Raw genomic sequence first — 15,007 nt, 5'->3', positions numbered from 1 at the left:
GTCAGAGGTCATTAATGTTTCCACTTACACAGCTGAAAATGCTGGGATTAGTGAAGAGCTCGCTGGAGTCCTAGGCACAGGACCACTCCACAGACCTGACCTCCCTAGCAAATGTAGGCACTGGGTCCTCCTGAGGTCAGTGCCATGAGCATGGGGCTGGAGAGCCTCTGTTCTGCCTGGATAAAGTGTGAAAACAACAGCAAGGTTGATGGCCTCTGTCTTGAGCCCCTCCCTCTGGAAGACTTGGCTGACGGTTGCAAGCCCACATTTATAGAACATGAGAGTGAAACCATCATTTCTCCACAGAGCAAGCAGTTCCAGGAAAAGACATCAAAGTGTTTTGATTTCAGGTGGCTCAGGGAGTGAGGGGAGGGCAGAGAGACATCAGGGACAATGGGAGGCAGGTTTCCAATGACCTCTGTGAGGTCATGTAGCCAAGACTCCCATGGGAGCCCTGGAGGCAGTGAGAAAGGCTGTGAGCAAGTTTCCAAAGCCTCCAGAGAATGAGAGGAGCATTTCCCTTTAGAAAGGAGTGGGACTATAACATTTCTTCCTGTTTTTATTTCTTTCATGTTTAGGTCCCCTGTGGCTGGCTGTGATGTTTTCACTCTTGGGCAAGTATGACACTGGCAGGTCATGGGGTCACATCTCATGAACAACTTAAACTACTAGGAGGGGCTCTGGGGAAATCTGCCAAGACAGCGCGGTGGAAGTTCAGAGAGGGAGGAAGGTGCTTGGATTCTAAGATTTATGTGGAAGATCAGGAGGAAACTACCAATGTTTCTTTAGAGGATGTAGAACATAGGAGGATCTGCTGTGTCAGATAATATTTATTTCTTTTTAAAGACGATTTTATTAATTTATTTGACAGAGAGAGAGAGTGCACAAACAGGGGGAGTTGAGGCAGAGGGAGAGGGAGAAGCAGGCTCCCCACTGAGCAGGGAGCCTGATGAAGGGCCTGATCCCAAGTCCCTGGGATCATGACGAGAGCCAAAGGCAGGCACTTAACTGAGCCACCCAGGTGCCCCTATATAATATTTATTGCAATGTATAGCATCTAAGACAGTTGGATGCTGGCACAGGATAGACCAACTGACCCACAGAAAGGGACACCGAGCCCTGTATAGGATTCAGGCATGTGCAGAATTCTGTGGCATGGGAAAAGTGCATGGGATGTCAGTGGGCATAGAAGACACCATCTAGTAAACGGAGCTTACAAGCCGGTTCTCCATATGGATAGAGATTTCTCAGTCTCTACTTACATTACTTATCCAGAGGCATTTAAGACCTAAATCTCAAACGGAAACTGTAGATCATATAACTATTCTTAGATAAATATTTCTTTCTTTTTCTTTTTTTTATTAGTTTCAGTTGTAGAGTTCAGTGATTCATCAGTTGCATATAACACCCAGGGCTCATTACATCAAGTGCCCTCCTTAATGCTCGACACCTAGTTACCCCATCCCCCACTAACCCTCCCTCCAGTAACCCTCAGTTTGTTTCTTTAGTTAATAGTCTCTTATGGGTTATCTCCCTCACTGATCTCATCTTATTTTATTTTTCCCTACCTTCCCCTATGATCCTCTATTTTGTTTCTTAAATTCGACATGAGTTAAATCATGTGANCGTGATAATTGTCTTTTACTGACTGACTTATTTCACATAGCATAGTACCCTCTAGGTCTATCCATGTTGATGCAAATGGTGAGATTTCGTTTTTTATGGCTGAGTAATAGTCCATTCTATATATATACAACTTCTTCTTTGTCCATTCATCTATCGATGGACATCTGGGCTCACTCCATTGTTGGGTATTGTGGACATTGCTGCTATGAACATTGGGGTGCAGGTACTACCTTCAAATCGCTACTATTGTATACTTTGGGTAAATACCTAGTAGTGCAATTGCTGGGTGGTAAGTTAGCTCTACTTTTAACTTTTTGAAGAACCTCCATACTCTTTCTCAGAGTGGCTGCACCAGCTTGCATTCCCACCAGCAGTGTAAGAGTGGTCCCCTTTCTCCACATCATTACCAATACTTGTTGTTTCCTGATGAGTTAATTTTAGCCATTCTGACTAGTGAGAGGTGGTATCTCATTGTGGTTTTGTTTTGTATTTCCCTGACACCAATTGATGTTGAGCCTTTTTTCATGTGTTTTTTTGGCCATTTATATGTCTTCTTTGGAGAAATGGCTATTCATGTATTCTGCCCATTTCTTTTTTTTCTAAATTTTATTTATTTATTTGACAGAGAGAAACAGCCAGTGAGAGAGGGAACACTAGTAGGGGCAGTGGGAGAGGAAGATGCAGGCTCCCAGAGGCTCCCAGCAGAGCAGGGAGCCCAACGTGGGCTCGATCCCAGGACCCTGGGATCACGCCCTGGGCCAAAGGCAGATGCTTAACAGTTGAGCCACCCAGGTGCCCCCTCTGTCCCTTTCCTAACTGGATTATTTGTTCTTTGGGTGTTGAGTTTGGTAAGTTCCTTTTTCATGTATTTATTTTTAATTTTTTAAAATAAATTCAATTAGTGAACATCATTAGTTTCAGATGCAGTGTTCAATAATTTATTAATTGCATATAACATCCAGTCCTCAGCACATCATGTGCCCTCCTTAATGCCCATCACCCAATAAACCCATCCCCCCCCATCTACCTCACCTCCAACAACTCTCAGTTTGTTTCCTATAATTAAGAATCTTTCATGGTTTTCTTCCTTCTCTGATGACTTCCATTCAGTTTCACCTCTCTTCCCCTATTATCTTCTGCACTCTTATGTTTCACATGTAAGTGAAACCATATGATAATTGTCTTTCTCTGTTTGACTTATTTTGCTCAGCATACTACCCTCCATTTCCATTCACATTGATGTAAATGGTAAGTATTTGTCCTTTCTAATGTCTGAGTAATATTCTGTTGTATATATCTATCTATGCCACATTTTCTTCATCCATTCATCTGTCGATGGACATCTGGGCTCTTTCCGCAGTTTGGATATTGTGGACATTGCTGCTAAGAACACTGGGCTGCAGGTGCCCTTTCAGAACACTACCTTTGTATCATTGGAGTAAATGCCTAGTAGGGCAATTGATGGGTCATAGGGTATCTTTAATTTTAACTTCTTGAGGAAACTCCATACTGTCTTCCAGAGAGGCTGTACCAGCTTACATTTGCACAATGCTGCATGTGTAGGAGGGTTCCCCTTTCTCCACATCCTCACCAACATTTGTTGTTTCCTGTCTTGTTAATTTTAACCATTCTGACTGGCGTGAGATGGTATCTCATTGTGGTTTTGATTTGTATTTTCCTGATGCCAAGTGATGTGGAGCATTTTTTCATGTCTGTTGGCCATGTGTATGTGTTCTTCAGAGAAATGTCTGTTCATATCTTCTGCCCATTTCTTGACTGGATCATTTGTTTTTTGGGTGTTGAATTTGATAAGTTCTTTATAGATCTCGGATACTTGCCCTTTAACTGATATTTCATTTGCAAATACCTTCTCCCATTTTGTGGGTTGCCTTTTAGTTTTGTTGAGTATTTCCTTGCTGTGCAGAAGCTTTTTATGTTGATGAAGTCCCAATAGTTCATTTTTGCTTTTGTTTCCCTTGGGTTTGGAGACATGTCTATCCAGAAGTTGTGGCGGCCAAGGTTGAAGAGTTTGCTGTCTCTGTTCTCCTCTAGGATTTTGATAGATTCCTGTTCACACTGAGGTCTTTCATCATTTCATCTCATCATCTGAGATTCATTCTGAATCTATTTCTGTGTATGGTGTAAGAAAATGGTCCAGTTTCATTCTTCTGCATGTGGCTATCCAATTTTCCAAGCACCATTTATTGAAGAAGAGACTGTCATTTTTCCATTGGATATTCTTTCCTGCCTTTTTAAAGATTAGTTGACCATAGAATTAAGGGTCCATTTCTGGGGTCTCTATTCTGTTCCATTGATCTATGTGTCTTTTTTGTACCCATACCACACAGTCTTCATGATTACAGATTAGTAATACAGTTTGAAGTCCAGAATTGTGATGCCACCAGCTTTGGTTTTCTTTTTCAATATTCCTCTGGCTATTTGGGGACTTCTTTGGTTCCATAAAAATTTTAAGATTGTTTGTTCCAGGTCTATGAAAAATGCTCATGGTATTTGGTAGGTATAGCATTGTTATTTCAATAGGTAGATTGTTTTGGATAGCGTAGACATTTTAACAACATTTGTTCTTCCAATTCATGAGCATGGAACGTTTTTCCATTCCTTCATGCCTTCCTCCATTTCTTTCATAAGTGTTCTATACTTTTCAGAGTACAGACCCTTTACCTCTTTGGTTAGGTTTCTTTCTAGGTATCTTATGTTTTCTAGTGAAATTGTAAATGTAGTCCATTCCTTGATTTCTCTTTCTTCTGTGTCCTTGTTAGTGTATAGAAATGAAGTGACATCTGTGCATTGATTTTTNTTCTGTGCATTGATTTTTTTTTATCCTGCCACTTTGCTGAATTCCTGTATCAGTTCTAGCAATAGTTTGGTGGAGTCTTTTGAGTTTCCTACACAGAGTATCATGTCTTTTGCAAAGAGTGAGAGTTTGACTTTTTATTTGCCAATCTAGATGCCCTTAATTTCTTTTTGTTTTCTGAACTCTGAGTATAGAACTTGTAGTTATGTTAAACAACAGTGGTGAGAGTGGGCATTCCTGTCATGTTCCTGACCTTAGGGGAAAAGTCCTCAGCTTTTCCCCACTGTGGATGATATTTGCTGTGGGCTTATCATAGGTGAGTTTTATGATACTGAGGTATGTTCCCTCTATCTCTTGATTGTAGAGAGTTTTAATCAGAAAGGATGCTCTCTTTTGTTAATTTTTTCCCCTACATCTTGAGAGGATCATATGGTATTGTCTTTTCTTTTGTTAATGTGGTGTATCACATTCATTGATTTGCAGATGCTGAACCAGCCTTCCAGCCCAGGAATAATTCCCATTTGGTCATGGTGAATAATCCTTTTAAAGTGTTGTTGGATCGTATTTACTAGTATCTTGGTGAGAATATTTTCATCCATGTTCATCAGAGATATTGGCTTGTAATTCTCCTTTTGGGTAGAGTCTTTGGTTTTGGAATCAAGGTAATGCTGGCCTCATAGAATGAATTTGGAAGTTTTGCTTCCATTTCTATTTTTGGAAGTAGCTTCTGAAGAATAGGTATTAGTTCTTTAAATGTTTGGTATATATCCACTGGGTAGACATCTAGTCCTGGACTCTTGTTTTTTGGGAGATTTGGTTACTGCTTCAATTTCTTTGCTGGTTATGGGTCTGTTCAGGCTTCTATTTCTTCCTGGTTCAGTTTTGTTAGTTAATATGTTTCTAGGAATGCTTCCATTTCTTCCAGATGGCCTAATTCGTTGGCATAAAGTTGCTCACAATACGCTCTGATAACCTTTTGTATTTTTTTGGTGTTGGTTGTGATCTCATTCTCTCATTTTCAATTTTTTTAAATTGGGTCTTTCTCTTTTCTTTTTGATAAGTCTGGCTAGGGGTTTATCAGTATTCTTAATTCTTCAAAGAACCGGCTCCTGGCTTCATTAATCTGTTCTACTGTTCTTTGAGTTCTATTTCATTGATTTCTGCTCTAACCTTCATGATTTCTCTTCTCCCCCTGGATGTAGGCTTGATTTGCTGTTCTTTTTTTCCAGCTCCTGTAGGTGTAATCCTAGGTTGTGCATTTGAGACTTTTTTGTTTCTTGAGAACGGTTTGTATTGCTATGTAGTTCCCTCTTAAAACCAGCTTTACTGCATTCCGAAGGTTTTGAAGAGTTTATTTCCAGTTTCATTTGCTTCCAAGAGTTTTTAATTCTTTAATTTCCTGGTTGACCCATCCATTCTTCAGTAGGATATTCCTTCATCTTTTCTATGTATTTGTGCTCCTTCCACATTTCCTCCTATGATTTAGTTCAAGTTTGAAAGTATTGTGGTCTGAAAATATGCAGGGAATAATCCCCGTCTTTTGGTATTGGTTGAAACCTGTTTTGTGACCCATTATGTGCTCTATTCTGGAGAATCTTCCATGCGCACTTGGGAATAATGTGTATTCTGTTGCTTTAGGATGGCCTTCTCTGCATGCATCTGTGAAGTCGATCTGACCCAGTGTGTCATTCAAAGCTCTTATTTCCTTGTTGATCTTCCATCAGCTTAGATGATCTGTTCATTGCTGTGAGTGGGGTGTTAAGTTCCTCTACTCTTATTGTATTATTATCAGTGTTTCTTTAATTTTGTTGTTGATTGGTTTATATAATTGACTTCTCCTATGTTAGGGACATAAATATTTACAATGGTGAGATCTTTTTGGATAGACCCCTTTATTATTATATGGTATCCTGCTACATCTCTTATTGAAGTCTTTGGTTTATTTTTTTTTTAATTTTTAAGTTAAATATTTTATTTTTAATTATTTGAGTATAGTTGACAATGTTACATTATTTTTTAGATGACTCTAATTTCATAGAATCTTTTTATCATAATTTTTATTATATTATGTTAGTCACCATGCAGTATATCCTTAGTTTTTGATTTAGTGTTTTATGATTCATTATTTGTGTATAACATCCAGTGCACCTGCAATATGTGCCCTCTTTAATACCCATCACCGACTTATCCCAGTCTCCCACTCCCATCACCTCTGAAGCCCTCAGTTTGTTTCCCAGAGTCCATAGTCTCTCATGGTTCATTCTCCCTTCTATTTACCCTCCCTTCATTCTTCTCTTCCTTCTCCTACCGATCTTCCATTTCTAATGATCCATAAATGAGCAAAACCATATGATAATTGTCTTTTTCTGCTTGACTTATTTCATTTAGGATTATCTCCTCCCAAAGATATAGACATAGTGAAGAGAAGGGCCATATGCACCCCAATGTTCATAGCAGCATTGTCCACAATAGCTAAATGGTTAAAGGAGTGGAGATGCCCTTCAACAGATGACTGGATTAAGAAGATGTGGTCCATATATGCAATGGAATCTTACTCAGCCATCAGAAAGAGCAAGTACCCAACATTTTGTGCAGTCTTTGGTTTAAAATCTAATTTGTCTGATGTAAGGATTGCTACCACAGCTTTCTTTTGATGTCCACTACCATGATAAACGATTCTCCACCCCCTCATTTTCAATCTGGATGTGGCTTTGTGTCTAAAATGAGTCTCCTATAGATAACATAGCAATAGGTCTTGCTTTTTTATCCAATCTGACATGCTGTGTCTCCTGATTAGAGTATTTAGTATCTGAGTAATTATTGAAAGATATGAATTTAGTGCCATTGTATTCCTGTAAAGTCAGGTTTTCTGTATATTGTCCCTTTCTGTCTTTCTGGTCTACGTCACTTTGGGCTCTTGCTTCACTTACTGGATCCCCTTCAATATTTCTTGCAGGGATGTTTTAGTGACCACAAATTCTTTTAGTTTCTCTTTGTCCTGGGTGNTTTTCTCTTTGTCCTGGTGCTCTTTATCTCTCTTTCTATTCTCAATGATAGCCTTGCTTGATAAAGTCTTCTTGGCTGCATATTTTTCTCATTTATCACCTTGAATATATCATGCAAGTCCTTTAGCCTGCCAGGCCTCTGTGGACATGTCTGCTGCCAGTCTTATGTTTCTACCCTTGTAGGTTAAGGACCTCTTGTCCTGAGCTGCTTTCAGGATTTCCTCTTTATCTCTGAAATTTGCAAGCTTCACTATTATAGGTCAAGTTGTTTACCTATTTTTATTGATTGTAGGGGAGTTCTCTGTGCCTCCAGGACTTGAAGGCCAGTTTCCTTCCCCAGATTAGGGATGTTCTCAGCTTTCCTTTATTCAAATAAACTTCTGCCTTCCCTCTTTCCTCTGAGACCCTAATTATTCTAATATTGTTTTTTACATTCTTTCTTTTTTAATTGTATTTATTTATTTGACAGAGAGAGAGACAGCCAGTGAGAGAGGGAACACAAGCAGGGGGAGTGGGAGAGGAAGAAGCAGGCTTCCAGCAAGGGAGCCTGATGTGGGGCTCGATCCCAGAACGCCGGGATCACACCCTGAGCCAAAGGCAGACGCTTAACGACTGAGCCACCCAGGCACCCTTATTCTAATATTGTTTTTGTTTTATAGTATCACTGATCTCTCGAATCCTCCCTTTGTGATCTAGTAGTTGTTTATCTCTCCTTTTCTCAGCTTCCTTATTCTCCATCTTTTTGTCTTCTATATCACTGACTCTCTCTTCTGCCTCATANCCTTCTGACTCATATATCTTACCAGTTAGAGGCTCCTTTTTTTATTGCATCTCAGTAATAGCCATTTTGATTTTGGCCTGGTTAGGTTTTAGTTCTTTTATTTCTCCAGTAAGAGATTGTCTAGAGTCTCCTATACTTTTTCAAGCCCAGCTACCATCCTTATACTTGTTTTGAATTCTATTTCTGACATCTTACTTGTATCAGTATTAATTAAATCCCTGTAGGTGAGTACTGCTACCTACTCTTTTTTGGGGTGAGCTTTTCCATCTCATCATTATGTCCACAAAATAATAGATGAAAGAGAAAGAAAATGCAAAACTGGCAGCAACACCAGAAATATATGCATTAAGGAAATCAGAAGAGAACAGAATCAAAACAAAACAAAAAGAGAGAGAGAGAGGAAGAAAGAGAGAGAGAGAGAGGCAGAAAGAAATAACCAAACAAGGAGGAGAACAGAACACAAAATAAACTAGATCCTGGGTGTATTTTGAGTTGTTTGTTTGAAGAAACTATATCCCAAAACAGGAAAGAAGGAAAGACTGTTATATACCCAAAAGTAAAATTGAATACAATGAAAGGAAACAAAAAAATGAAATTGTATATATAATGTAAATATAAAAATAAAAACTAAAGAGGACTCAAAGAGGGAATTGATAAAATAAGAAAATTGCTAAAAAGAAAAAAAAAAAACCTTGAAATACTTGGGGCACCTGGGTGGCTCAGATGGTTAAGCGTCTGCCTTCAGCTCAGGTCAAGATCCCAGGGTCCTGGGATCGAGCCCCGCATCTGGCTCCCTGCTCGGCAGGGAGCCTGATTCTCCCTCTCCCTCTGCTGTTCCCCCTGCTTGTGCTCTCTCACTCTTTCTGTCAAATAAATAAATAAAATCATTAAAAATAAATAAATATAAAATAAAACTGAAAGACTATAGAATAAGAAAAAATGATGAATATTGTATACTGTTTTACCCTAGAGCTTAAGTTTTGTGGTTCTGCATGATCAGTAAACTTGGTAGTAGCCTCATGTTCCTGCTGGTCTTCTGGGGGAGGGTCCTGTTGCACTGATTCTCAGGTGTTGTTGCCCCAGTGAAATGCACCACCCTCGCTANGACCACCCTTGCCAGGGGGCCAGACTTAGTGCAAGTGGTTCTGGATTGTACTATGTGGTGCTGTATTGCTATGTGAACACTTTCAACACCAATGGAGGGGGTAAAAATGGTGATGCCCCAATCTTTAGTCCCAGAGCTGAAAGTTCATACCCCCCACACTTCAGTGTGCCCTCATAGAAAAGCAGTCAATCAGTCTTGTCACCCTGGTTTCCGTCTGAATCTATGTTCACCCAGCCTGTGACTGAGCATTTTGTATCTCAGGCATTCAACCCTGTTACAAGTCTCCAAACTTTATAGATCTAGTGGCACAGATGGGGGGGGTCTCAATGGGCTTCTGCTCTTTGCTTGGCTCCTGCTTAGAGAGTGGTCACCTCACCAAGCAGCAGTTTGTGGGTATGGCAACCATGAGTAGAAAGTTGGTTCCTAAATTTTCTATTTGCACCAGGCTTCCCTCTGATGCTTGGGAACTCTGTCACACTCAGGCACCCCCACTCTTTTGTGGCCCTGGGGATCTTGAGACCGTACTGTCCTGCCGAGGATTCTGCCCTGCTTCACTACCTGACCCTTTCAGGCAGGATGTCTCCCACCACTGCAGACTTCAAAACTTCCAAATTTGTGCTTCCACTGCTTAAATACTTTTTGGTAACCTCCTTACACCAGATCTACCCCCCACACTTTATCTTCTGATATATCTCCCTGGATTAATGTCTCTGCACCTTTTACCTTGCAAAAAGTGGTTGCTTTTCTATTTGAAAAAAAAGTGGTTTGCTTTTTTACTTCAGCAATACTTTTCTAAGATCGCCAGTTAATTATGCAAGTGTTCAGAATGAGTTGATAACTATCAAGCTGAATTCTAGAAACCAGATGAAGTTAGAGTCTCTTACTCCTCTGCCATCTTAATTCCTCCTTTTTCTCCTAGGGAAAGATTTCTTAAATGAGATGATACCCATATAAATATACCAAGATGACAGCTGTATAACACAGGCTGTCCAATGTGACACTTTTGACTACATTATAGTGAAAAGCTTCTCTTCATGAAAACAAATTCATAAAGAAAGTTTAAAAAATCTCCACAAATCTGGAGAAGATTTTTGCATAAATGTAGTCAACTAATGATCATTGGAAGGAGAGTATTTTAAAAATTACAGAAGTCACTAAGAAAAACTGAAACAATCCAGCATGGAGGTGGGCAAAAGACATGAACAGAATGTTCATAGAAAAAGAAACATGTATGGGGGAAAAATAGAGAAATTACACAAATTAAGTAGGAATGAGTCAAATTTATCTCTGTGCACTATGAGATGACATGGTTAATTTGTTCAATTGCAAAGTTTAAATAGTTGGACAAGTTCAGGTATTGGTGAGAATGTAAGTTGATAGAATCTCTGAAACATGGCTGCTGCGAATATAAAGCAATGCAATCACTTTGAAGAAACAGTATGGCTGAATCCTAAAATTGTATATTCATGTGCCTCAGGACTCAGCATTTCCACTCTTAACACTCTACCTAAGAGTCACTCTGCAAATATGTGCAGGAGACATGTGGACATGTGCTCCTAATGGAAGTTGTCATAATTGTGAAAAAAAAGAGGATAGGCATTGACAGAGAACAGATAAATAAGTTCAGTGACACAGTGTTAAAAGGATTGAACCACAGATATATGGAAAGTAATTAATCTTTTGGTATAATGTTGACATTAAATATAAATTTATGGAGGCTTCTGAATGCTGAGTGTTGATGGAAGTTCTCCAGGTCACTGGTCCCTGGTGACATTTCTGAACCCCAGGGATGAAGAGATCCTACAATTTTCCATGGAGACAACCAGGTGCCCATCCAAATAATGTGAAAGGAATTGGCATAGGGTTTTTTACTGGCAACGTGGCATTCCTGAAGTTAGATCTTCCGAGTTCTAAGAGAATATGATGTTGTATCCAGAATCCTACTCAGTTAAACTATTTATTGAAAACGATCACAAAATAAAGGCATTAAATGGAAATGCAAAGGTTCAGAAAGTTCACCACACAGAGAACTTTTATTCTCACTTTGCTTGGGAATGGATGCAATGTAAATGAGCAGGGGACAGGGAATCCAAGAAGCACCAGCACCACCAAGGTAACTAATGGATGTGAATTAGGCCTGAGCTCCAGGCTGGGAGAGCAACTAGTCCAAGTGAGAATGGGAATTAGAGGTGTTGCACAGGACACGTTCAGGGAGAACCCTAGCCTACTCCTCCTCGGGGGAATGCTCACATTCAACTGTCATTTACTCTCTCTCTCACTACTGAGCATGGCTCTATCTAGCACCTTCCTTTTTCTTTTTCTTTCTTCCCCCCTGCTTTCGCTTCTTAAACACAGAGCCTCAAACTGTATAAGTCTGTGTGGCCTGAGGCTGGATGAAATGACCTGTGAATGTTGGCAGAGGCTGGTCCTTCAATAGAAAGCATGGAAGGACATGTCCAGGGCCGAGGAAGGAAGGGCTATAATTGGAGAGAGTGTAGCTTCTTCATGCTGGGTCCTTGCAAGAGTAAGTGTCACAGAAGGAGGTTACCCACAACTGCCAGTTCTCTAAGGAACTTCTTCTTCTTTTTTTTTTTTAAAGATTTTATTTATTTATTTGATGGAGAGAGAGACAGCCAGCGAGAGAAGGAACACAAGCAGGGGGAGTGGGAGAGGAAGAAGCAGGCTCCCAGCGCAGGAGCCTGATGTGGGGCTAGATCCCAGAACGCCGGATTCATGCCCTGAGCCAAAGGCAGACGCTTAACAACTGAGCCACCCAGGCGCCCCCTCTAAAGAACTTCTTGATAGCATTATCTGCTACCTGTTGGTGTGGATCAAATTACCCTGAAACTTCGTGGCTTGATACAAAGGCTTATTTGCTTATAGATTCTGAGGGTCAGAAATCCAGGAACAATCTCAGTTGTGTGGTTCTGGGGGTCTCTTCTGAGGTGGTAGTCAAGCTATCAGCTGGGCTGCATCTTCTGAAGACTTGCTGGAGCTGGAGGATTTACTCCCAAGATGACTTACTTCCATGGCTGGCAGTTAATGCAGGCAGCCTCAGTTCTCATCCCCATGGCCTCTGATTCTTCAGGGTCTCTACAGCAGGTTAGTTTAAAATTTCTACGGTTACTAGGCAGAGAGAAGAAAAGGAACAGGCAGACAGAGAGTGAAAGAAGGGAGACAGAGCTGGAGCAGGGGTAAGACAGAGCCAGTGAACAGAGTGTTTATAAGACAGAGCTACACTTTTCATAACAAAGTTCTGGACTTTTTGGACATTCCATTATTGCTGCCATATTCTATTAGTCACTGCAGGGAAAGGGATTAAACATAGCCATGAAAATAGGAGAAAATGTTGGAGGCCATCTTAGAGTGTCTACCACTGACCTACAGGCAGGTCAAGATTGTGTGTGTCCACAGAGTGAGATGAGAAGTGACAGAACACAGGTGTTGGAGAAATGATTGATAGTTAAATGATAAGGGGATGTCAGAATGAGATTGTATGTCACACTGAGCAGATCTTTTCTGCCACCTTTGGATACAGGCTCATTTAATAAATGACAAAAGTAGAACATATTTGGGAATTTCCTCACATGGGTTCAAAATGAGCAAGTCATCTCTTATACCTCGGGGAACATAGAATCAATGGACGTGGAAGTAATTGAGCTTGATTGACAATTCAGAAATGGGAAAGTGTGAGGAGAAGATCCCAGATGTCCTGACTTCCCTCCAGAAGGAGCCTGCTTAGGCATCACTTCCTCAGATGATGGACTGTGTCAGGATTTTCTTCAGGATGGCCTTAGTGTCTTTGGCAACTATTTCAGGGAGGCGTCTATGTTTCCACTTCCTCAGGGAGTTGAAAATAAAGTCACCTAACAGTGGGATGTATCTCAGAATTGAATATAAGCAAGAGACTGTATTACAATTCATGCAAGATAATGGCCAGTCCTCTCTGAGGACGGTGTATAGATCCCGAGACTTCATAATGGCTCTGTACTCCTCCATGGGTTTCCACATAGTCTGAGCCATCTGCTGGAGAGATTCATCATCCACACCAAAGAGCAAGCGGTAGGCCATCAGACTCTCCTCCAGATCATCTGCATTCCAGATGCCAAGGGTGTCAAAAGACTTTGAGGCTATTTTCCCCTGCAANATTTCCCCCTGCAAGTGGTCACTTTGTCCTTAATGGCCTTCTCATAAGTGTGGGACAGACTCTGTAGGGGACCATCATACCTGATGTCAGAAATGTTCCTGTGCAAGGTGCCCCTATGCTTTGGGAAGTCATGCAATAAAGGTTCAAGGCTGGAGACCAGGAATATGTTGGGTTCACACACTCCCTCCTTTTGGAGTTTCCCGGATATTCTTCAGGAGTCATTCCTCCAAGAGGGCACTTGTGCTGAGGTCCCTGTCCAGCTTGGTGCAGACAACATAGAACTTCTTTCCTAAGCCTTGGATGGGTTTTTTGTTGTTGCTGTTGTCCAATAGATATTTATTGAAGTTCTAATTATATTAGGATTAGAGGATAGAATAGTCATTTTTGATCTCACAGAAAAGGCTTACATTTGGATTTTGCCTTTGTCATTTTCTTGCTGTGTGGGTTCTGAGCAAGTCACTAACCTAAAGTGAGAGACTGCATTTAATTCCCTCATTGGCAAAATGAGAGAGAGCTGGATCACAGTTGTTCTTAGCTCTAAAATGACTCTGCCATGAACAGTAAGAACATGTTCTCCTAGTTGACAAGGTTAGAATGTGGGGTTGGTTCATTTCCCCACCATTCTAACTCAGAGTATCCTGGGCCCAAGTATACTGAGTTAATAATTCCATCTTGGGAAGAAATGTGTTCAAGTAACAGTCCCATTAGGCAACAATCTACTTCTCCCAGAGTAATAAAAGTCACACATTTATGATTTGTATGAAATAAAACTGTGAGCTTTGTTTTTTTCTGAGAAAAATCTGTCACGTCTCTCTGGAAACTGGTTTTTATCACATAGAGGATTACTGTAATAATTGTAGACTTTTCTACACTCATTCTCACTCCAAGAAACAATGGCATATTTACATCTTAGTTTATGAGCAATTATGACTCAACTGTGAAAATATTAAGTGTTGAGAGGAGAGAAACAGAGCTGGCCCTGGGGAAATAAGCGAGTATAATTTGTGCTGGTTTCCCCTTCCCTCCCTGATCATGCTTAAATACCCCTCCTTTCTTTCTTTTTTGTTTTATAATAATATTTTTTATTATATTATGTTAGTCACCACACAGTACATCCCTGGTTTTTGATGTAAAGATCCATGATTCATTAGTTGCATATAACACCCAGTGCACCATACAATACGTGCCCTCCTTACTACCCATCACCAGCCTATACCATTCTTCCACCCCCCTCCCCTCTTAAGCCTTCAGTTTGTTTCTCACTCATCTATGGACCATAAGAACTAGGAAGATCAGTAGGAGATTCATGCTGAACTGTTCAGATGCAATGATGATGAAGAGGTCATACTGGCTAAACTTCATCTCTTCCATATAGTTCTCCAGGCTTTGGATAGATGCCCCTCTTCCAGGTAGGTCCCACAGCACAACGTTGGGAAAGTGGGGGGAAAAGTAGCGAGTGGGAATCTGGGTGGTCCTCACCACCCCAGTGGAAGCCGAGTCCTCCTCTTCATGCCCAATTCCCTGCAGT

At 40.6% G+C, this 15,007-nt stretch overlaps 1 pseudogene; it reads right to left on the bottom strand.

Annotated features, from left to right (window-relative positions):
- Nucleotides 1-12,001: 12,001 nt before the first annotated feature.
- LOC109488359 overlaps nt 12,002-15,007 on the bottom strand; it is a 17,441-nt pseudogene continuing 14,435 nt past the window's right edge.

Source organism: Ailuropoda melanoleuca, unplaced genomic scaffold (assembly GCF_002007445.2).
Source record: "Ailuropoda melanoleuca isolate Jingjing unplaced genomic scaffold, ASM200744v2 unplaced-scaffold7766, whole genome shotgun sequence".
Lineage (NCBI taxonomy): Eukaryota > Metazoa > Chordata > Mammalia > Carnivora > Ursidae > Ailuropoda > Ailuropoda melanoleuca.
The sequence above is the reverse complement of the archived record's forward strand: the minus strand, read 5'-3'. Positions and strand labels throughout refer to the sequence as shown.